This window comes from Odocoileus virginianus, chromosome 3, assembly GCF_023699985.2.
Source record: "Odocoileus virginianus isolate 20LAN1187 ecotype Illinois chromosome 3, Ovbor_1.2, whole genome shotgun sequence".
NCBI lineage: Eukaryota > Metazoa > Chordata > Mammalia > Artiodactyla > Cervidae > Odocoileus > Odocoileus virginianus.
The window spans coordinates 49,450,325-49,473,128 of record NC_069676.1 but is presented as its reverse complement, the minus strand read 5'-3'; the positions used below and the strand labels follow the sequence as shown (position 1 = coordinate 49,473,128).

Sequence of the window (22,804 nt, the reverse complement as noted above, 5' to 3'; positions counted from 1 at the left end):
TTATTAAATCCCAGTCCTGTGATTGTGGTGAACATTTTACAGGCCGTCTCATTTGATCCTCACAACAACTGTACAAGGTGGGAATTATTAGCCCCATTTACAGATGTGAAAACTGAGATTCTAAGAGGTGAAGTAACTTGCTATAGGTCTAGGAACTGGAAAGAGACAGGGCAAGACTCTGTAGGAGGGGAGAAGGCAAAGGAAAGGGTGCCAACCTCAAAGGCCACTTGTCCTATCCCCAGGCCCCCATGACACTTCTGCCCGTGCGCCCCCATGCACCTTGGCAGAGCTAGTCTGGTACTGTGCCAACAGACAGGGCCTGAGAACCTCAGATTGCTGGACTGGGGCAGCTGAGGGTACCTGTGAGGGTGCGGGGACACTGAGCAGCGGGCACTGTGATTGGCACGAACCAGGGGAGCGGCTGGCAGCCTTGCTCCTGGTAAACATGAGGAGAGGTTACTTCACAAGGAAACAGTAATTAACTTTAATTAGCACCTTGCATCTCGGAATATTATTAACATCTCAATTTCTCTAATCAAGGCAGCAGGAGAGGGGCGGCATCTGCCTTGCCGACTCCTTCCTGGCCGTGCTCCCTGGCTTGGCGTGGTTTCTGCCCAGCCCCTTCCCCCTGGATGGCACTCAGGAGGCTGCCAAGGGGAGCCAGGGAGTGAGGGGAGCCTAGACTGACAGGGCAGAGACAGCAGGTCCGGGGCACAGACACAGGAGCCAGCAATACGGCAAGAGTACTGGGGCCTGCACCCTTTGTGTGGCCACCTTACGTTTCCAAGTAGACTATGAGCACCAAAGGAGGGCTAGGCTGTGTCCTCCATCAGAGAGCAACACGGTTTCCTCCTTGTCCCGCTCCCTTCCTCGCTCTCTCCTCCCTTCTCCCCTCTCCTTTCTCCACCCTTTCTTCTCCCTCTCAGGTCTTTCCCTTCTTTCCGACTCCCCTTCTCCTCCTCACTCTAATTTTCCATTTCAACACAGATTTATTAAGCATCCTTTACAGGCCAGGGGCTGCCCTCCCCCCTTGGGAATGCAGCAATGGACACCACTGGATAAATCCTGCCCTGGGGAGTTTAGAATCCCACAGAGGAGATAAGGCTTGGGCATAAAGAACTGTAATTGGGCTCCTTCCTGATAGGCATCATAATAGAGGTGTAGATAGAAGGCTGGCATGGGGGCGATTCTAGGAGGGAGGAGGAATGGGAGAGGCAGGGACCCTAATGGCGGGGGACCAAGACAGAGACCATGTTGGAAGCCACCATGAAGGCAGGGGAATCCTGAGGCAGGGAGGGCCCGTGGCGCTGTTCAGCCCTCTTCAGAAGGCCAAAAAGGGAGGGGAGGCCTTGAGGGCGTAGAAGGTGCCTCTCTCTCATCGTTACAGCCACCCTCAATGGCTGTTAACCCTGCCACGTGTCTGATACTCATAACTGACCATCCTCCTTGGTCTAATTACAGTGGCTTGCTGCTTGCACAATTGGTTACTTATTTGGCAGTGTCCTCATAGCTATCTCCTCATTCCACCCAATTTGTATATATTGAGTGCCTACTATGTCTTTTTTTCTAAGGAGACATATTTGTTTTACCTTTTATTTATTTGCCTTTTAGTTGTGGCTGTGGGCTCTTTATTGCATCATGTGGGATCTTTTGTTGTGGCGCAGGGACTCTCTAGCTGTGATGTGCAGGCTCAGTAGTTTCACATACAAGCTTAGTTGCTTGAGGCACATGGGATCTTAGTTCCTTGACCAGGGATCAAACCCGTGGCCCCTGCATTGCAAGGGGGATTCTTAACCACTGGACCACCAGGTAAGTCCCTGAGCACCTTCTAAGTCTTGAGGGCCGGGTGTGCCTGGAGTAGGTTCCAAGGGCCAGGGCTCCTCACAACAGGGTCAGGAGGGGTCATGGTTGGTAGAACTGCCTACAGGTCTGACATCTCAGCAAAAGAAAGGCAGTATGTGCTGGGAGTTCCCTCAGGGAAGAGGCTGGTTCCACACTGGCCTCAGCAGTACTTTGGCCTGCACAGGTACCTTCCCTTCCATCTCTGTTCTAACAGAGGACAGTGCCAGAAGGTTAAGGTTCAACTGCAAATCTTGTCCAACATTAACCCAGAGGTCAGGGTAAATGTTTAGTGGAGAACCTGTGTCACGTTGCCAGGTACAGAATGAGGCCAGTTTTGTCAGACCACCCTACTGTGGGCCACGGAGTGGGGATGGGCATTTGCTATTATTTTGCTCTCACTCTACTTGCCAGTTATGATCATCCTTGGGTGAGGCCTACAGCATCTCATTTAATTCTCACAGGAATGTGAAGAAGCAGGGATTACCATGCCTGTTTAACACCGAGGGAAAAGACTATGAGGTGACTGGCCCCTCGCTGGTCAGAAAGTGAAAGCAGAGCATTGAGCCCCGCTGTGGCTGACTCAGGATCACCTTCTTTATCTCCAGTCTCCCCACCTGACTGTGAGCCTGGCCTCGGCCTGGAGCTGGGACGCTGGGGCAGTGGGAGAGGCCTGAGCAAGGCCCCTGCCCTCAAACAATGCGGGAGCAGCCCCTTGCCTTTTAGCAAACCCTAGCTCTCTCCCCTCCTCCTCCCCTCTCCCCTCCCTGCTCCACTCCGCTCCTCCCCTCCCCTCTCTCCCCTACTCCTCCCCACCCCCGCCCCAGCTCCCCAGGGCCAGGGGGCTGCGCCTCTGTAATTGCAGAGTAGCCTGCACAGGGCGGGGAAGAATCTGACGTTTCCAAAGGCCTTTTTGATGTTGGTGATTATGGCAATGATGAGGCTGTCCATCTCCCACCAAGACTGGGGCCTTTCTTTGTTTCTCTCTCAATTGGGGTCTTTCTGCCTCTCTCTGCCCTGAGGACTGGTGGGGATCAGCACTTGCTCCTCTTTGGGGGAGGAAGGAGAAGGACTGGCCGAAGTGAAACCTGGGGAATCAGCCCACCCTTCACCTTCACTGAGCTCTAGGGTTTTCGGACGTGATCATTAGCATGATATTTGCATAAGGAACAATTGAGGAGATTGGAGTCTTGCCTCAGAGGAAACACCTGCCAGGAACTGTGAATGAAAGCCTTTCCCGCCCCCCACCCTGAGATCCCTCCCACCCCCACCACAGGATGGGGGAAGTGGCAGGAACCTGGCGTGCCTAATGACGGCGATGATGATGACAATGTGGTCACAGATCACAGTTATCATTCCCAGAGTGCCTACTAAGATCCAAGCACTAGAGTGTGTCTTCTGTTTTCTCTTAGTCCTCACAGCCTCTCAAGGTGGCACATTTTATTATTCCATAGTACAGCTGACAGAGGAGGAAACTGAGGCTCAGCTGCCCCGAAGTCATCTAGATGGTGACAGTGGCAGAGCTGAGTTTTTGAATAGGGCGTGTGCCCTCATGCCCTCAACCACTTACAGCGGATTGGGGTGCTCTGAGCTCACTTCAGGCGCCTAAGATCCAGTTTCTGTGGGTCCAGGGAATCCCAGGAGGATTAGAATAAGGGCTCCAAGACAGGCTCCTACACACAGACACACACACACACACGCTCACACACTCATGCACAGCCGCTCTGCCCTGCCCCCACCTGTGCTTCTGGAGGCAGAGGAGCTGGGCTGACTTGGCTCATAACCAGGTTAGCCAAGATCCAATTAGCTAGTTAGCGCAGGCAGAGCTGGGGGCAGGCAGAGCACGCAGGAGGGCCGGGACGGATGGGTCGGGTAATACGCAGAGACAGCCAGAGACAGCGGCTCCGCGCTAACCTGATAAGCAGCTCCCAACATCAATGAGGCCCAGCCTGGCAAGCGGAGGGGGCCCCAATCCTGGGCGGCTGGCGAGTGTGCAGGGACAGCCTCTGACCCTCGTTCCCCGGCCCTGGCCGCCACACAGCCCTACACAGTGCCCTCATCCTCTGGCCTCCCGTCAGCAGCACCCACTCCTGCTCTGCCTCATCTGAGGCTTTTGCAGTAGGCAGCTTCTGTAGGATACATTTTCATCAAATGAGTTTGGGAATGTCTGTGTCAGGCAAGGAAGGTATGGGTGAGACCATCACCTCCTGCAGGTGGGAGGGCAGGGCTGAAGCAGCTGGAGGAATTGTTGGAGACCGGTGCTGAAATAATAACAGCTATTATTTGTGGAATTTGCTATGCACCAGGCACTGGGGAAACCATTTATATGTAGTCTCTCTTTTATGCCTACAACAACCCTTTACTGTAGGTACTGTTAGAATCCCCATTTTGCAGATGAGGAAATGGAAGTGTACAGAGGTTTAGAAACTTGCCCAAAGTCACACAACTATCAAGACTCCTCAGCCTCAAAACCACCATATGTTGTACTACCCCTGAACTGGGTGCAGGATTAACAATGATGTAACTGATGGTCATACTTCTTGATTTTTTTTTTTTTGTATATAATTCTTTTACTTTAGAATTTACAAAGGCTTTTTGGATTTATGCTGACAAGTCCATAAGGTAGATGTTTTATTTCTAATTTGCAGAGAAAAGAAATCAAGGTTTGGAGGGGCAAGGTGACCTGCCTGAAGCTTCATAGTTGGTGAATAACAGTCAGAACTTGAACCCAGGCCAGGTCCTTCTGCTCCTAGTCTAGTGCTCTTGAGGAGACAATGGAAAGAGAAAGAGACATCCCATCCCTAAATCAAGTGTGGCTGGTTCATCTATTTACTCATCGGTCACAAGGCTGTTTGAAAGATTGCGCAAGGCACTGTGCTAGGCATGCTTATTTAGGGGTGGAGAAAGCAAACGTTTTTCCTGTCCCCGTGAAGCAGGTGAAGAAGAAAGCCTTGAAGTTCAGTGTCCAGAAATGTGGAGCTACGTTGGTCAGGCGACACCAGGGAATGAAGGCCCAGAGAAGGGTGGGCCCCTTATGACAGCAGGTCATCTCTGGTCTGATTTCCTCCTTTTGCACAGGCTACAGCTGAAGCCCAGAGAGTTAAATAACTCCCCAAGGTCACATTTGGGCAAGCGAACCAGGACTCCTGACGCTAAGACGAGCTTCCCCTCAGCCCGGGGCCTCCCGATCACCGCAGCATGTGCTCAGTCACTCAGCTGTGTCCAACTCTTTTCAACCCCATGGACTGTAGCCTACCAGGCTCCTCTCTCCATGGGGTTTTTCAGGCAAGAATACTGGAGTTGCCATTTCCTACTCTATAGGATCTTCTTGATCCATGTCTCCTTCACTGGCAGGCAGATTCTTTATTACCGAGCCACCTGGGAAGCCTTTACAGCAGAATGGGGGCTTCTTTACCTTCTGAGCTCGAAGTTCTGTCTGACATCCCCTAACACCCACCAGTGAAGGAAAAGACGCTGTGCCAACCATCCCTAGGGGGATGCGCCCCCATATCCCTCTGTCTGGGCTCTGGGAGAAGACAATTAGCTGAATTCTTGCCACTTCAGGCCATCTGGGGCTTTGAGGTTGGGAGTCCAGAGATGCAGAGATGCATATTAAGCAAGACATCATGAGGAAGGCGGGCACAAAACAGTGTGTGGGCCACATCTGTGTTCCTCTCTGCTTTCCCTGATGCTGGCACCAGAAGGGTTAAGACGTCCCCAGCCCAGGAGACTGAGGAGCTGTCTGTGCAGGAAGCAGCTCTCCCAGTCCCCAAGGCCTCAGGGAGTGGGGAGGGGAGCCGCTGGCTCAGTCTCTTTCCCAGGCTCCTCAGCCTCCCTGGGGATCCAGCTACATGCCAGAGAGGTGACCCTTGACCCTTCCCCCTCCACCCTCCCACCCTCCCCAGCCTAAATGGGTAAAGACTCTGATCCCTGCTCAGGGTGCTGGGAGTGTGGGATCCCCCCCTACTTCCTCACCTCTATTTTCCCACCATCTCACTTATTCCCCTTCAAGCCTCCCTTCACTTTTGTTTCAGAGTCATCATATTCATATTCAGACCCCTGAGTTTCTCCCCTTCACCCCAGTTCTGGGGCCCCAAGCCTCTCCTCCCAGCCCCCTGCATTTGTAATTTTCTAAAAATAAAAGCCTGTGTTTCAAGTAGGCAGCTCCGGAAATATACAATCCAGGCCAGGCATCCGCCGGGTGGGGACAAGGAAGGACCGTGTCCAGAGAAATACCCAGACACAGCAGCCCCCACCATCCCAGGTAAACACAGGAACACAGTGTGTTCCAGATGAGAAGGTAGGAGTAGGGGATGGATGTGGGGGCAGGGGGTTAAGAACACTCCTCTGGGTGGGGCTCTTGAGCTAAGGTCCTCGACAGAAAGGGTCGGGTCTCCCTGTGGCGGCTCCTGTCTGTCTTCACAAGTGATTGCTCCACTCCTACTTCCTCAGCAATTACTTGGTGAGGTGGGGGGCTGCCTTCCCCTATGGAATCATCTGGAGTCAGGATTGTGGGTGGCAGAGAGACTGGGACAAAATCATACCGGACTTGGCTAAGACCCACTCCCTCACTGGCCCTCATGGAACTCCTGGCTGGAATTTGTGTAACTGTCCAATTTGAGGCAGTCACAAGCAGTAAAAATAAACATCTGAGGACATCACAAGCCATAATAATAATTAACTTTAAGAATAATAGCTCACAGCTTTTTTAAGCACTTACTATGTGTCCAACCTGGGCTAAATATTCATGTGTCATGTGTGCATGCTCAGTCGTGTCTGACTGTTTGTGACCCCATGGCCTGTAGCCCACCAGGCTGCTCTGTCTATGGAATTCTCCAGGCAAGAATACTGGAGTGGGTAGCCATTCCCTTCTCCAGGGGATCTTCCCGACCACACAGGGCTCGAACCCACTACTCCTACATTGGCAGGCAGATTCTTACCACTGTGCCACCTGGGAAGCCCTGGGCCAAATAATTAATACTACACATGCTACATTCTTTCTTAATCCTGTCAGGAGTCAATTTTTATCATCCCTAATTTACCGGCAAGGAAACTGAGGCACAGACTGCTCAAGAGCTGACCCAGCCCCAGGTCATGCTAGTAAATGGCATCCTGACAGCCGACTGACCCTTGTTAACCCCAGCCAGTCTGACTCCTGCAGCAGCCTCACAGGCGGGGGCCCCACTGGCCTGACCGCTTCCTCCAGAGGGAGGCTGGGTGGGGCCGCAGCCTCATCAGGGCTCACCCACAGCACAACAGAGAAGGGGACAAAGACTGGAGAAGCTGCCCCTCTCTCTGCTGAGCATCCTGGGGCCCTTTCCTGCCTGGCCGTGGTGCTTTTCTCAGTTTTGCCCCTAAATAGAAGGAGCCCCTCTTCTCAGGCCCAAAGGAGCTGTCCAGCTCTTCTTCTACCACACACAATCGAAACCAGAGAGCAGGCACTTTGAATTGCAGCCTTTATGGGTTTAGACAAAATATAAACGTCACATGGGAATTCGATGGTGTGCTGGTGCCTGGGAGAATCCCACGATTAAAGTCAGTAATACAGGTAAACACTTAGGCCAACACCCAGCATATATATACAGTAAGTGGATTAGTGGGTCCCTCATGGGGCCCCTGAGATGCATCACCCATGGTAATACTATTGCTAGCATTACCAGCTTATCAGCTTATTATCAATAACAAACCTGATACTGTGCTGAGCACTTTACAGACATTTAGTATTTTCCATGACCTATAAGTTAGATGCTACTCATCCTCATCTTACAGATGAGAAAACCGAGGTGAAAGTCTCATAGTACGAATGAGCTGGGATTTGAAGCCAGGCCTATAGATAAGTGGCTTTCTTGTAGTCACGTCTCCTGAATGACTGGCCCTTGTGCCTGTCGCACAAGTACACAGACCCCTCTGGTAAACTTGGCAGTATTTCCTGAAATTCCAAAACTGCTCCAAGCAATTCTGATGGGAGTGTCCTGCAACTTGGGTCAGGCTTTGCTTTAACCCTCCAGTTGGCTGCTGGCCAGCACTCACCTTCCTGTATCAAACTCTTCTGATCAATAACTAGGGGATGCTTTTATGTTCATAAAGCACCCACTAAAATACCATCTCATTATTATAATTCTTGATCGTCCTTCCCACCAAAGAATCCCCTTTCCCTTTTCCTGTTTGTCAGCAGAGCTACTAATTTATGTGTCCCCTTTGTCCTTTACTTTTAGGTTCTACCTGGTCCTCCCTCCTACTTGACCTTGGGGGTCCAGGATAAATTCCATTTAAACTCCGCCCTCCCCACTCCTACCCATATGGCCTTGAGACAGAAATTTAACTCTAGCCCCTCTGTCTGCTCATCCTGTTATCTCTTTCTTAACATTTCTCTGGACGTCACTCCTGCTTCTCCTCTGACTGCCTCCCTCCCCTGAGCCAATGCCACAGAACCGCCCAACATGTGTAAGTGTGACTGCCTGGAAAATGTAACTTTCAAAGAGACTGAAGTTGAGTGACAGTAAACAGAACCTTGGAGACCCAGACATCATCTCGGGTATACATGGACTCAACAGCAGGAACTTAGACATAAGGCAAGATGGGAGAGAGAGAGGGATGGGATGATCAAAAGAATGAGCTGGAGGGAGAAATGGGAAATGGGGGAGATGCCATTGATTCAACCAGGACAAAAGAATCCTTGACTGTCAGTGTTGGAATAGCCCTTAGAGATCAGCCAGTCCAGGAGTGGCAAAGGAGTTTCAAGTTAATGCTAAATGATGAATAGCAGCTGCCTGGAGTGTGTCCTAAGAAGAGAGTGTCATTATTGATTAGCAATGTCTGCCATGGGCACTGGATTAGAAATTGTAGCATGGGTGCCAGAATTTACATCCCTGATCTAGTTTCAATCGCTTCATTCTGGAGCAACCCAAAGGTGAAGAGACCCGTTCAAGGGTTTTACATTGGAGCAGATCTCAGGGCCCTTGTTGTCTCCTAAAATCCAAGTGAAAGTTGTACAATACATCCTAGACAAAGACCAGGGACCCAGGGAAAGTGGATCCTTAGTATGGGATAACCAGGAAAGGATCAGCCAACTTGAAGCTGTGGAGAAGACCATGGAGGCATCCCACACTGGACACTGAATGAGTGCTCAGTTCTCACTGGGTGATCAGTTGACTGGATGTGCCCAGTCCCCGGTTGTATCACCTCTGACCTCTGGCCCCGTCCATCTTAGTCCACCCAGGGAGGACAGAAGGCTCCCTGGAGGAGAGACCCTGGCTCTCTAGACAAAGAGTAGAGAACACAGTCAGAGGGGCAAAGGAGGGGGAAATGGTCTTGGGGCAGGGATGGGCCCCACAGGAGCAAGGCACTGACTGTGCTGTGGAGAGGGCCTTGGAGGAGATGGCAGTTAGGAGACCATCACAGAGGCACCTGTGCAGGTTTGGTGTGTGGGCCAGAGGAGGAGAAAGAACCTCCAGGTGCTGAGAGCTGCAGAATGGGGATAATGATACCCTGACAAAGTAGCGGGGGCTTGGAGCTTAGCCCAGCCAGGGTGCTGGCACCGTTAAGCCATGATGCACCACTTCCAGACTGGGGGGTGTGGGTGGTGGGGGGCAGGGAGGTGGTCCAAGGTGCCCAGCATCAGCAGAGCCTTAGAGATTTGTTATTGAACTTCTGCCTCCCTTCCAGTCTCTGTCTCTGTTGCTTTTCCCTTGTCTTCCTTTCCCAGTGTGTCTCTTCCTTTCTCTTTTTCCCCTCCCTGTTCTGCTCTCCACCATAGTCTCCACCAGGAGCAGAAATGGGGAAGCGAGTGGTGACACCAAAAGATCTGGGAGCTGCTTTCCTGCAGATCACCTGCCCGAGGCTCTGAAAAGAACCCAGGCTGTGGAAATGTCCAGGCGCAGGGGATCCGATGTGGACACCACACCCAGTTAACCACACAAGGAAACTAAGAGAAGACCAGAGGAATGAAGACCCCGCCCAAGTCAGTGTCACACTGATTTGCATACTACTTTCCATCTCCCTTCTGCTGCTGAGCACTCCTAGATTTTTCCTAGGAACCACCACTTCCCTACCTCTGTCCATGAGATCTTAGGGTGGCCTATGACTGGAGCTGGCCCATCTGTGCCATCCATCCCTGGGTCACAAGTCTTGGTAACAGCTGATCCAGTAAGATCAGCACTGGGTCTTTTTGTGGAACCACTGGAAAAGGAGTGCTTTCTTTCCATTGGATTTGTCCATGTTGGTAAGTTTAAGCCTAGAGCTGCTTGAAACGCTTGGGGAGTGACTCTTAAAGAGTAAAGCCAACTCAAAGGAGAGGAGAGCCAAGAGCTGAAGAGAGACAGGTGCCAGATGACATTGTCTAAGTGCCTGGATCCAGCTATACCTGAGGTCTAACTTTAGACTTTTCAGTTATGTGAATAAAACTTAAGCCAGACTGTGTTAGATTTACATCAAAGAGACTAAGGCAGCTTAGAGAAACAGGAAGACAGAATGACCACCAGAGACAGAGACAGTTGTAGGAATGAGGACCAAGTCCGATAGGAGAGCAAAGGAAAGTGAAGCAGTGCGAAGGCTGGTCCATTAGGATCACTGAACTGACGTTCAGCCGTGAAACAGGAATACCAGAGTTTACTGGAAAGAAAGCACAGCTGAGGACGATTCTGCAGGTAGGTTAATCTGAGGTAGCATGAAAGCTTTTTTCCTGTTACATAGGCTGTCTATCTGTGCACTAACAGAAGTCCACCTGAGCCCCCAGCCTGCACAGGGTATGGGTCAACAAGGGTGGGGAGGAAGACAAGGGCAGTTGGCGTTTATTTTGACAGTCAGCAGCCAGTTGCAACGGACATCCTATTAAGAGCTCTTAAGACTTTTAACAAGCTTCATTCCAAGACAGATCTTTAAAGACAAACGAAAACATTCAACCAATCCCTGCTTATCACATGTGTTCAGCATCGGCCCTCCCCGGCCCATTCCTTATCAGACATCCCCAGATTTCATCTGATTTACAGGATACTAAGTGATAAACAAGAGAGACAGAAAGAGGAACTAAGTCACAAGCTTGACTCATCCATGGTCCAGGTTGCCTGGCTCCGACATGTGCCAGATACAGCCTAGGGTGGGTGATCACAGCTTTCCTTGCTGTTACTGCATGATATGCTGAAACCCCATCGATTATAGCCTAATGGGATGACCTCCTGGGGACCACCAACCTTGAGTCTTGTTTGTGCTGCCTGGAGGAGGTGCCAGGTGCAGATGGGCATGGTGGGAGGAAATCATGCCCTGTGCTGATAAGAAACTCCCTTCCCTTGTCCCAGACACACCGATGTCTGCCTCTCAGGGGTGAGAGGGAGGACACGGCCCTTAAGAAAGACAAAGAGGGTGGAGGGTCTGTTGCCTGGTGCCTGGGAGTTACTTCTCTTAACTCTTCTCCATTTCTCCCACTTCCCCTCATTGGGAAATGATTGATGACTTTTTAAAAAATGACCTAAAACTACATTTATGTAGTATAGGTGTACATACAAAATTCAAAATATAAAAATACATACAATATTCAAGCAGTTGTCATTCTCCCTGTTAACTCTGTTTTAGAGAAATTTCCATGCTTTCCAGTTAAGATCTGCTTCATCCTTTCCTACAGCAGCATGGTAATTCTGTTTATTTATCCATTCCCTTACTGATGGACACTGAGGTTGTATCTGACTTTTTTACTGTTGCAAACAAGAACATCTCACATGTTTTGTGCGGTGAACACCTAATACACCTTGTGCACACGTATAAGTGTTTCTTGAGGATTCATTCCTAGGAGAGAGATTGCTGGCTCAAAGTGTAGATGAATTTTTCATTTTGAAAGGTACTGCCAAGTTGAAGTGGAGACCTTTTTCCTGTGAAGGGGCTGAACCAGGAATGAAAGGCACCTGGGGTAGAAAGAGCATGAACTTTTGAGTCAGATGTGTTCAGGTTCAAATCCTGGCTCTCCCATCTTCTTCCTGTGTGACTCTGGATAAGTCACTTAACCTACTTGAGCTTCAGTTTCCATAACTCCAAAGTGGGGACCATTAAGCGCTGCCTTACAGGCTGTTGCGCGGATCAACTGGCTTCCTGTAGGTCAAGCATGAGCCTGGTACATAGTAGGCTCTTGGCTGAGGTAGCACCCTTTCCTTGTCTGGACCCCTTCTGCATTCATTGTGGAAGGACAGCTCTGTGGAGAAGCTGGAGAAGTGACTTATGAAGAGTGTTAGGACAGAGTCAGGACTCCAGTGATTCCTTCTACAGGTCACCCAGGTAATTCTGGGAATTAGGGACCATTTCAAGTAAAGCAAAAGGATCTGCTTTGGAGAACACAGCCTGGGGGCCATCCCCTGGAGGACCATTCGCTAAGTGATCCTTTCACCCCAGTCACTGCCCTCATGTTCTCATGGAAGAAAAAGAGTGGGGTGGATGGATTTTCTTTTAGGGTGTGACTGGATTGCTCTCAGCACAGACACAGAACAGAACAAGAACATGCACAGCAGACAGGACTCCAGTTGGGTGGCAAGGTGAGATCTCTGTCCTGGAGAGCCAACATGTGTGGCTGAGGAAAATGTCAGGGCTGCCTGCTGGAGATCCCGGTTCAGGAGCCAGCCCCTCTGCCTCCATTCAGTGACAGGGTGGCCCTGTGAAGGGGTCTGGAAAGTTGGCAGGCGTGGCCATCCTTTGAGGTAATGGCCAGATTGTGTCCAGAGACCCAGTGGGATCCCTGGCCATGCTCAGAGCCCCTCAGCTTCAGGTCACTGTGCACCCTCCCTCGACCCTCAGGGCTATGGTTTCTTCCTCCTGGAGATGGCATGGGACATGAGAATCCACGACTAGGCTGCCCTTCTGGAAGAGGATGAGGATGTAAGTCCAGAGGCTGCTGTGATGGGGCCCAGGGGGGTGACTGTGCCAAAAGAGGCAAAGCTGGGACTTCCCCAGCAGTCTAGTAGTTGAGAATCTGCCTCACAATGCAGGGGACGTGCGTTCCATCTCTGGTCAGGGGACTAAGATCCCACATGCCATGTTGCCCCCAAAAAAGAGGCTGATCTGAGCAGAATGGTGACAGACATGGTGATGAGGGCCCCACAGGTGCAGTTGGGATGAACGATGACTTGGTCAGGGAGACTGTGGGGGCCTGGTAAGGCCCTACTCAGTAATTGGAGTCTGAACACTTGGTTTTCAGTCTCAGATTCGTCTATTACAAGCTGTGTGGTCGGGGGGAAATAGGTTACCCTTTCTGACCTCAATTTCTTCATCAGTAAAATGGAGACATTAATACCACCAGTCCTATTTCCCTCAATGTCTTGATCAGCAGGTGTCTTTATACCAAAGGGCTGGAGCAAATTCAAGTGGAGCTACTTCGCTAAAAAAACAGCCTGGAAGGGGAGGAGATGACTGAGCAGAACTGGTCACATTATCCTCAGAATGATTTCTTGTGTCCCCTGGAGACTCCTGTTACCGTGACTCTATTTCCTGGTTCCCAATTCCTGGACTCCGGGGTAGCTGAGATCTCTAGCTCTTGCCTCCCTTAGAATGATCTGGCTTCCTGCCCAGGCCCCACTCACTGGTGCTGATGTGCTGGTGCTGACCCTGTAGGCCCCTGGCTCCCTCTGCGCAGCCAGGAGACAGGGCTGCAGCATGCTGGAAGGAACTAACAGGACGCTTGCCTGAGAGCCAAATGCTGTGCATAATAGGCGCTGATTATAGGGGCTGAGGGCTGGGCCCAAGTAGTCTCACTCTAGGGGTTGGGAGAGTTTCGGCTTCAAGCATGATTCTGCGTTGAATGGACTGGGCGGGGTGGGGCTTAGGTAGGGAAATGCATCCTCCAAATGGTCAAATGATCCCTTCGCCCATTGTGGATGTGGGTCCTAGAGCGAGTGGCTTTCCTGTTGTGCCCATGCCCTTATTCATGCTCTACAGAGATGGGCATAGGACCAAGAGTTCACACAGGAAAACCAGCTCTCCTCACTGAGATGGGAGGATGAAGACCACCCAGTCCCCATCACTGCAAAAAGGGTGACAGAGAGGAGTAGGACTGACCAGTGCTTGTCAATAAATGGGAGGGGCCAGAGCCTGGGTGAGGACCCGGGTTGGGGAGGGATGGGAAGGGAACTGTCCTTCCCATAATTTTGTTCATCCTCACAACCCCCTTGAGAGGTAGGTGCTATCTCTGTGGCTCTATTTCACAAAGGAGGAAACTGAGTGTCTGAAGGGTGTTGCAAGGAAGAGGCTGACATGGGATCTAAACCCAGTACTGCCTGTCTGGCTGTTAAATTGGTGCTCTGTGATCCTTGCCTACTGCCCAGGGCCCGAGCCCTCACACCTACGTACCCACCTCTCCCAGGCCTGGCCTCCATGCCCACAACCTCCTCCTAGTGCTGTCTCCTGAGAGCTCCTTGAATCTCTTCACTCACTCCTCACTCTGCTTCCCCTTTGGAAACCAGCCACAGGCTTTTCTCTTTTATCCGAGGGAGAGAAGATGGTCTCATTCCCCACCCCCAGGTCTTTCCATCCTCTCATCCATCCAAACCTTAGCATCTTTCTCTCCTCCCCATCCCCCCTCCCTTCTTTTTTTTTTTTCTTTCTGTTTATCCATCACTAGAATCCACCCCCCCTTCCCTCTTGCCTGTAGGTTCTGTGGCTATAATCAAATCATAACTTTTATTAAATTTAAGATTACTTTTTAATGGAATCAATTTCTTGTGTGGTGCTTCTCTGCCTGCCCGCGGGCTCTGCCGGCTCTGGACTCAGCATCTCCACCCGCACAATTGTCTCTGCCACTGGCATTTCTGGCTAAGCTGCCTGAGAAGGAGGGGCAGGCCTGCCATCTCTAAACACACACACACACACACACACACACGCACGCACACACCAAGACATACCTTCCTGCAAAGCCTCAGATACACAACCCCCAAGCCCCAGGCACCCACGCAGAGTGGAGGGGGTGGGGGAGCCAGATTGAAGTGGCCGGGCAGGAGGAGGGAGCTGCAGAAAGACTGAGGGTGCAAAACAAACACAAGCCCAGCAGACATTTCTCAGCCTGTTAATTTCCTACAGTTCTGTTTTCCAGCCTCAGAAACAAGCTGGTTTCTGCCAGTCCACCCCCTTCCCCTGCCTGCATCATACAGCTGGTGAGCAGGGAGAAGTTGCAGGGAGGAGGGGGTCCAGAGGATCCGGGAGGGGACCGGGTCCTCATTTGATTTATAGAAGGACAGGCAAGATGCAGAGATGTCTCAGAAGCTGTGACTCCCCAAAGAGAAGCCCAACTGGAAGATATGCAGGCTGGACCGGTATAACCAGACAAAGCTGGGTCTACAGGAGGAGGCAAGTGGGGCGGGGGCTGCTGCAGGGAACATTCTGGAGGTAGGAGGAGAAACAACTTAATGGACAGGGGCTGGGGAGAGGTACTGGGGGGAGTTCTCATGGTGAGGGCTTGTAGAGGTGGTTTGCTGATTCAGCAGAAACTTGGCGGCCTCCTGGAGCTATCCAGGCAGCGCTGGGCTCTGCTCCAGCTTTCCTGGGAGGCTCCCTGGACAGTCTCAGGTGGACATGATCATGGGTGGACAGGTGGATCTGAGGCCACAGAGTGGTCACCCTTTGGCTTTTCACACTGTCCTCTCAGTACACCTTGGTTACTCAGGGCCAGGAGGGTTACCTCATGTCCATCCCGGCGGGTGGTGCATAGCTATGTGGGTCAGGGCACACTTTGGCATCAGGAACTCTGTGAATCTAGACTCCGATGCTTTCTGAGTGACTTTGAGCAAGTGACCTAACCTCTCTGAGTTTGTTTTCTCATCTGTAAATGAGGATTCAGGGAGATGACGCATGTGGAACATTTAGCATAAAGCCTAGCACATAGCCAGAGCTCAATAGATGAATTGTTAGTATTTGTATTTTGTCTTCTAACCACCAATCAAATGCAGTCATACCCGTGTCCCAAAGGCCAGTGAGACAAGGGGTAGGCTGGAGGGCACTCCCCACTATGCAGGCCTGGTTCCTTGATACAAATCATGCCAGGACCAGAGTCCATGATGTGAGTGACAGTGCAAGGACTGGAACCCAGGGCATGGCAGGTCTCTTCTCCCTCCTGCAGGAGGATAAGTGGCTGACAGTGGGGAGAGGGAGGGACTGGCAAAGGCTCCTAGACACAGAAGGTCAAGTCCACTCCCCCAGCCCTCACTGTCAGGGACCAATGAGCCCGAAGTGGGGGCTCCCTTTGGGGCAGCAATGAGGGAGAACTTCCTGTGGCTGATTCTCCCCTGCAGTATCTGAGCCACCTGTTGGTTCTGAAGACTTAGAGGGCTCTGACCTTCTGAGAGCAAGCCCAGCAAGAGGAGTCTGTGAAGAATTCTTAGGCACTGTGCATGAGTGACTTTTGTTTTCTATTTCTGTCCTCCAGCTCTAGGGGGAGGAAGAGACTGGTGCAGAATATGAACAAGGGGCAGAACTGGGAAGGGCTGCTTCTGTCCACCACAGGATAACTGAAATCTGCAGCACAGCCCCCTTCAGGGCTGTGCTTTGGGGCTTGGAAGCTGCTTTGGGGCAAGGGGCAGGTTGGAGCCCCCTCCCATAGGCTAGAGCTGACCTCTCACCTTTCCCTTCCCTCTGAAAGGAGTCTGGTCCAACCTGTCCAGCGTCTGCCTCTGTCTGACCTCAGGGACAGGCATGTCTGCTGAGTGTGCACCTGGACCTGCATACCTGTAGGGTCTTGTCTGGGCCTGGATGTTCCCATGAATGGGTCACACATAGAAAGTTTCACTGCTCCAGGGGACTTCTGAGGTCTGACTATTATTCACTCCAATTCCTCTTTCACTTTCAATGCAAGCAAGGCCTAGACAGGGAGAGTCACAGGGAGTAAGTGGTAGAGCCTGACCAAGGTCCCTAGAATATTCCAAGGCTGCCTGCTGTGCTCTGCTTCCCTGACTATGGATATAGCTGTAACCCTTCTCTGCCCTTACACCACACACGCTTACACAGTGTTTACCGTGAGCTGACATTTTACATGCAGTTTCAGCAACCCTCTAAGACAGGCACCATTAATATTACGATCCTCATTTGACAGATGAGGAAGCTGAGACTCAGGGAGGTTGAATAACTAATCTAAGCTATAAGTGTAAGTGATTGTGTTATAAATGTTAGTTGGAATCTAAAACCAGAATGTCTGCTCCTGGGATCTGGCTCCTCACCCCTCCCCTGTGCTGCTATTCCTCACCTGGAGCTTCATAGCGTACCCTCACTTTCCCTTTCTCCTGTTCTCTATGTTCACCATCTCTGGAGCCATTACTGCCAGCTTCCCAATTCTCATTTTCTCATTTCTTATTTCAGCCTAAACCAGATAATCCCCGGAGATACAGGGCCAGCTCCATGTTGTTACTGCACTCCCCCTTCCTGTATCTTCCCTGTCATCTTTGCCAGCATCATCTTCAGCATTATCATATTAGCATCAGCACCACCTTCACCAGGTATAAATCCATAATTGCAAAGGACTGTGTCCCTAGGGACCAATGCAAACCTAACTCCTGCCATGAGATGAGACAGGACGAGAGAAGAGAGCTTACAGTCTCCTCCAGCCATATACACGCCCTCAACTAGAGATACAAAGCCAGAATGCAGAAAGGCAGTTTCCCTCTTAGAGACTTTTCTGGAAATAAAAGGTGGGAGAGAGAAGTTGCAAACAGCCAGAGTGTCTGTTGAGGGAAATTAATCAATGGCTAAGGAGATTGCTTGTCATCTTTCAATATCTATAGAAATAACAAGCCTCCAGGGATGGGGGGTCAGAGCTCCAAGGGAACAGAAGATCAGAAAATATTCTGCTCAACCCATGCCTCTAATGAGCTACAAGGGAAAGATGGAAGCACAGGCAGCTTCCACCCACTTTGGGTGTTGGCCAGTATCCCATCTTCCCAGTCACAGTAGCTCTTACAGTCCCTGGATGCCAGCAGCAAGCAACACTGCCCAGGAGTTTTAAAAAATTGATTATTCCTTTGGGTCCAAATTCCACCTACCTCTCAGCCCAAAGAGTCTGCTGGTTGGCCCTCCCTGGGTGTTGGCTGCCAGGGGTGCCATCGTCCTACCCACGATCAAGGGAAGGGAGGGCACTGACTTCCCGGACCCGAGCCTCCACCCAGAATTCCAGCCAAAGCCCCAGAGCTCCTAGGACCTAGAGGAGATTTTCCCCCTGGTTGTGTTTGGAATTGGCTGGTTTTCTGGGCACCAGGCCCAGCTCAGTTTAATTTTTGTTTATTTTTATGTACAGATTCTCTTCTGTTTGGGGAAGAGCTTTGTGTAAATTATTATTATTTATATGATAAAGAATAAATCACACCAAATAAAAAAACCCACAATCTCTTTTTCTCAATAGAATTACTAAATTAGGGGCTGAAAGGAACAGCCGATATGCTGGGGTTTGGTTTCAGGAAGCCTTTGGACATGGATTCTCACAAAATCTCTTAGTAAATGGGCTCTGTTATCCTGGATTTGATGCTACTCACAGCCAGCAAAGGCATACAGGGCCTCCCAGGAGGACCACAGTGGTTTGAGCCTAAGGGTGCTGGCTTCCTGGTCTTCCACACATCCCATCCCTTGGGAGATGAGTCGGGCATTTTAAAGTGATTTGCTAACTCAGAATGGGAAAAGGGGAAATAGAGGAGTGGGGGATTCTTGCCAGAAACATGATCAAATGCCCTGAATTGAGGTGGGGGTAGGGTACATAGGAGTTACTTGAATAGTGGCATTATTACATCAGGGGAAAATGAGCCTATCATTTCTTTGCCTATTCATTACATTTGCATGCTACAAGTCTATTGGTTGGAACGAAATGAGTCAGGAGACAGGGATGCAGATGGGCAGAGGACCAGCTTGGCCCAGAGAGTGTCCCCAAGTGGCCCCCATCCCTAGCCAGAGTAGGGAGATCAATTCACCAGAAGCACTGTCCCCCAGTCTCTGGGTCCACTCTTGCATAAAATTCTGTTTGGGGACTAGAGAAAAGCACACCTTAGGATAAGAATCCATTTCAGAGCTAGTTTGCTAAAGGCCAGGGAGAGGAAAAAGTCAGAATAGCTATTTTTTCTATCTCCTAGGATCTTAGGCTACCAGAGATTTAAATAAATAGACAAATCTGGCAGCACTGTAGACCAGCTTTTGTTCAAGCTGCATCCTCTTCCTAGAATGGACTTCTATCTGCCCACCCATGTCCTACCTTTGCTTTAGGCATAGCTAAGTCCACCATTATGGCTCAGAGCAGGAGCTGTGGACCCTCTTCCTGAGCTTGAAAATCCACCCAGCCATTAACAGCTGTTCAAAAGGTGGATAACCCTGAGCCTTAGTCTCTCCATCTGCAATCAAAAGTGCAAACACACACACACACACACAGAGGGGCTTACAGTGAAGAATAAGTGGGAAAATCCATGTAAAAAGAGCCTAATATGTAGCAAGTACTTACTCTATGCGGTCATTATTTTAAGTAATACTCCAATAAGCTATTCCAGAACTCCCCAACCAGGAATTAATTGTGCCTGCCCCTCTAACCCCACCCCCAGGCCATGAGTACTCTGGGAGCACAGAACTTCGAATCCTAAGGTTTCCACCTAAGTAGTTTTTCACAATCTGCCCTGAATCAGCTTTATGGATGCATGTGGCAATCCCTAGCCATACTGTGCACTTAGTGGATACTCAGGAAGTCAGTAAATGCTTGCTTAAGAAGTTGTCCAATGAGTCCAATTCCCAAATCATGTAAATCTCACTAAATTCTAAGTCTTCTGTTAGGACCACAAAACACCTGGTTTAGACTCCCCCCCCCCACACCTCACCCCCTCACCCCCTCACCTCCAGCCCTAGCCCCCAGCCAGTAGAACAACACACACGGAACAATGGAGGTGGGCTGGGACCCCAGGAGGAGGTGAGGTGGGGTGGGAAGAGATGGAGCCCGTGAGGAGCTCTACCACTTCCAAGCCACATGGATCAATCTCTTTCCAGGCCCTTCCATAGGGTACTTAAAATTCCACCCTCATCTTTGATTAACTAGCTGATCTGAGACATGTATGCTTGTACACGTTGTCATCCAGTCAGAGGGGTGGGTACTGATCAGCTGAAACAGAACAATGAACTGTTCAGGCCGTGACTCTGGATTGTCTAAGAGGCCCCTTGAGAGGTGGTTCACGCAAGTCCATATGCACTTGCTCATAAATACCTATACATTTACATACATATGTCTCTGTGGATAAACAATGGGCTTCCCCGGTGGCTCAGGGGTAAAGAATCTGCCTGTAATGCAGCAGACACAAGAGACGGGGTGGGGGGTGGGGCGGGCGTGGGGTTTGATCCCTGAGTCAGGAAAATCCCCTGGAGGAGGGCATGGCAATCCACTCTAGTAATTTTGTCTGAGAATCCAATGGACAGAGGAGCCTGGCAGGTTCCAGTCCGTAGGGTCACAAAGAGTCATGACTGAAGCAACTTAGCGTGCACACATGCAGGTAAACACTGGTCCTTTTATCTTGAAATACATTCAGTAATTCATTTATTTGTTCACTGCTTATCTACTGAGGGCTTACTATGTGCTAGCAGGGTCAGAGGCTATAATGCAGCAATGACAAGACAGACAGAATTCCTGCCCATACAGAGTTTACTTTCTAGAGAAAGAAGAGAGCAAGAGGAAACACAGAAGGAGATAATTTAATTTCAGATTGTGAAAGTGCTATAAAAGAATAAGACAAGGGATAGAAAGTGACAGGGCATGTGGTGGGGGCTTCTTTAGGCTGGGTGGGTTGGGCAAGTTCTTAAGCCTCAGAAAAATCTGGGAAAAGAGCATAAGTGCAAAAGCACCGAAGAACTGCTTTGGGAGCAGCCACTCTAAGTATTTATGTCTTTTTGAGGCAAATTTCAATCAGCCCTTATTACATGTGCACATACCTTTCCGATGCTCTCAGAATCAACTTCAACTCCTCAATGAGGCCTGTACCCCCTCCCCGCCACACACACCTCCTATCCTCACCCTCAATAGGTCTCCAATCCCACCAGCTTCTTCAGTTCCTTGAATAAGACAAGCTTCTTGCCACAGGTCCTTTGCACAATCTGTGCCCACCACTTTGAATGCTCTTCCTTACCCTCTTGCTCTACTACTACTGCTAAGTCACTTTCGTGTCCGACTCTGTGCGACCCCATCCCTGGGATCCTCCAGGCAAGAACACTGGAGTAGGTTGCCATTTCCTTCTCCAATGCATAAAAGTGAAAAGTGAAAGTGAAGTCGCCCAGTCGTGTCCTACTCTTAGCGACCCCATGGACTGCAGCCTACCAGGCTCCTCCGTCCATGGGATTTTCCAGGCAAGAGTACTGGAGTGGGGTGCCATTGCCTTCTCCGACCCTCTTTCTCTAGTTAAAGCCTATTTCCTTTGGATGCCAGGAAGCCTATGGTGGTCCACCCTTCCACAATTAATCAGGTTCCTTTTTTAGATGTTTTCACATTATCAAGTTCCTTTAGTCAGATCCCTTATCTTACTTAGTAATTATGCGTTAATTCTTGCGCTTATCTGATGTTAGTATCTGAGTTCCCCACCACTATTACAAACCTCAGGAGAGTTGAGATCTTGTCTGTCTCCCCAGCTGTTAGCACAATGCTTGGTACCTGGCAGGCACTTACTAAATACTTGTTGAATAAATACTTATGGTTTCTGGGGTCAGCTCTGGGCCCCACCAGTATAAGTCCTCAGTGACACGTAGACGAGGGGAAAAGGATGAGCATAGACAAGAGGGGAATCGGATGGGGGAGGGACTAAAAACTATGGGCTAATGGGGCGTGGGGGAAAAGTGCTCAGGAGAAAGAAAACTTTAGGGGGCTGCAATGGCAGCTTTCAAATCCTAGGAGTCCTGTCACACACCAGAGGAAGACCACATTAATATGGGAGCCAGGACATGGAGGACTGGGCTGTTACCAGGAGGTAAGTGAAGCTCCTTCTAAGGAAGGTCTTATAATAATGAGAAATTTCAGGAGTGAAACAGGTGTCTTATACGCTAGTGAGCTCCCTGTCCTTGGAGGTTTGTTGTTGTAAGCAGACAGGAAGAGAGAGGGGGGCCCTAAGTCTCCCCTGAAGACAAAGTACTCTGATTGGGGTCTACCAGGGAACCAGGTCCCTCAACCACACTGCTAATCAGTCCTTTCAGCTGTAAAATGGGGGCCCCAGGCGCTCAGGAATACTGTGGGGGCTGGGTCATTTCCAGCTTCCTTCTCCGTGGCTGTTCTTCCCATCCTCCCCGGCTGGCTCTGAAAGGGCTGGGGAAGGGGGTGGGAATGGGGGAGGCTCTTCCGAACGTCTTTTTTTTTTTTTTCTTCCGAACGTCTTAAGTGGATCCCCAGCTGGAGCAACGGTGCATATTTTAAGTGGAGTTTACAGACAATAGATCTCTCTGGGGCTTGGAGGGGAAGGAAGCTGAAATTCAGGACCATTCTGTGAATTCCCAAGTTCTTTGTATCCATTGTATGGGGAACAATGCTGTTTGTTCAGCACATTCACTCAAGGTGGGAGGTGTGGGGGGATGGTTAAGCCCCAGTGTTTGGAGGTTTTTAGAGGGGCGGGCTGCTCGGGAGTGGGGGACCCTTTCAGGGAACGATGGAAGCTAGAGGAGCTAGGGGTAGGTGGAATGCAGGGAAGCTGCAAATCTGGCTGGGTGTCTTTTGAGTTCCAAGGTAGTACCCCAAGGAGAAAGAATTGCTCACTTCCACTCCTCCTGACCCTTCCCAAGAGACCCTAAGCCTCCGAGGTTACTGACCTTGACCTTAATGTGTTGACCAAAGGTGACAAAGGATTGAGTCGGGGAAGTTTGTTGTTATTTAGCTGCTAAGTCCTGTCTGACTCTTTTGCAACAGCCAGTGGACTGTAGCCCATCAAGCTCCTCTATCCATGGGATTTCCCAGGCAAGAACACTGGAGTAGGTTGCCACTTCCTTCTCTAGTGCATCTTTCCAACCCAGGGATCAAACCCAC

General features: G+C 50.4%; 1 long non-coding RNA gene across 4 annotated transcripts in view; it reads left to right on the top strand.

Moving 5' to 3' along the window:
* Positions 1-14,810: 14,810 nt before the first annotated feature.
* The window catches only part of LOC139034409 (uncharacterized), a 57,473-nt gene continuing 49,479 nt past the window's right edge, over positions 14,811-22,804 (top strand). For 3 of the 4 annotated variants that reach the window (XR_011486885.1, XR_011486884.1, XR_011486883.1), the window contains exon 1: positions 14,818-15,153. This is a non-coding gene — a long non-coding RNA (uncharacterized lncRNA). Of the gene's footprint in view, positions 15,154-22,804 lie in introns of all 4 variants that reach the window. The other variant, XR_011486882.1, reaches the window with a different exon arrangement.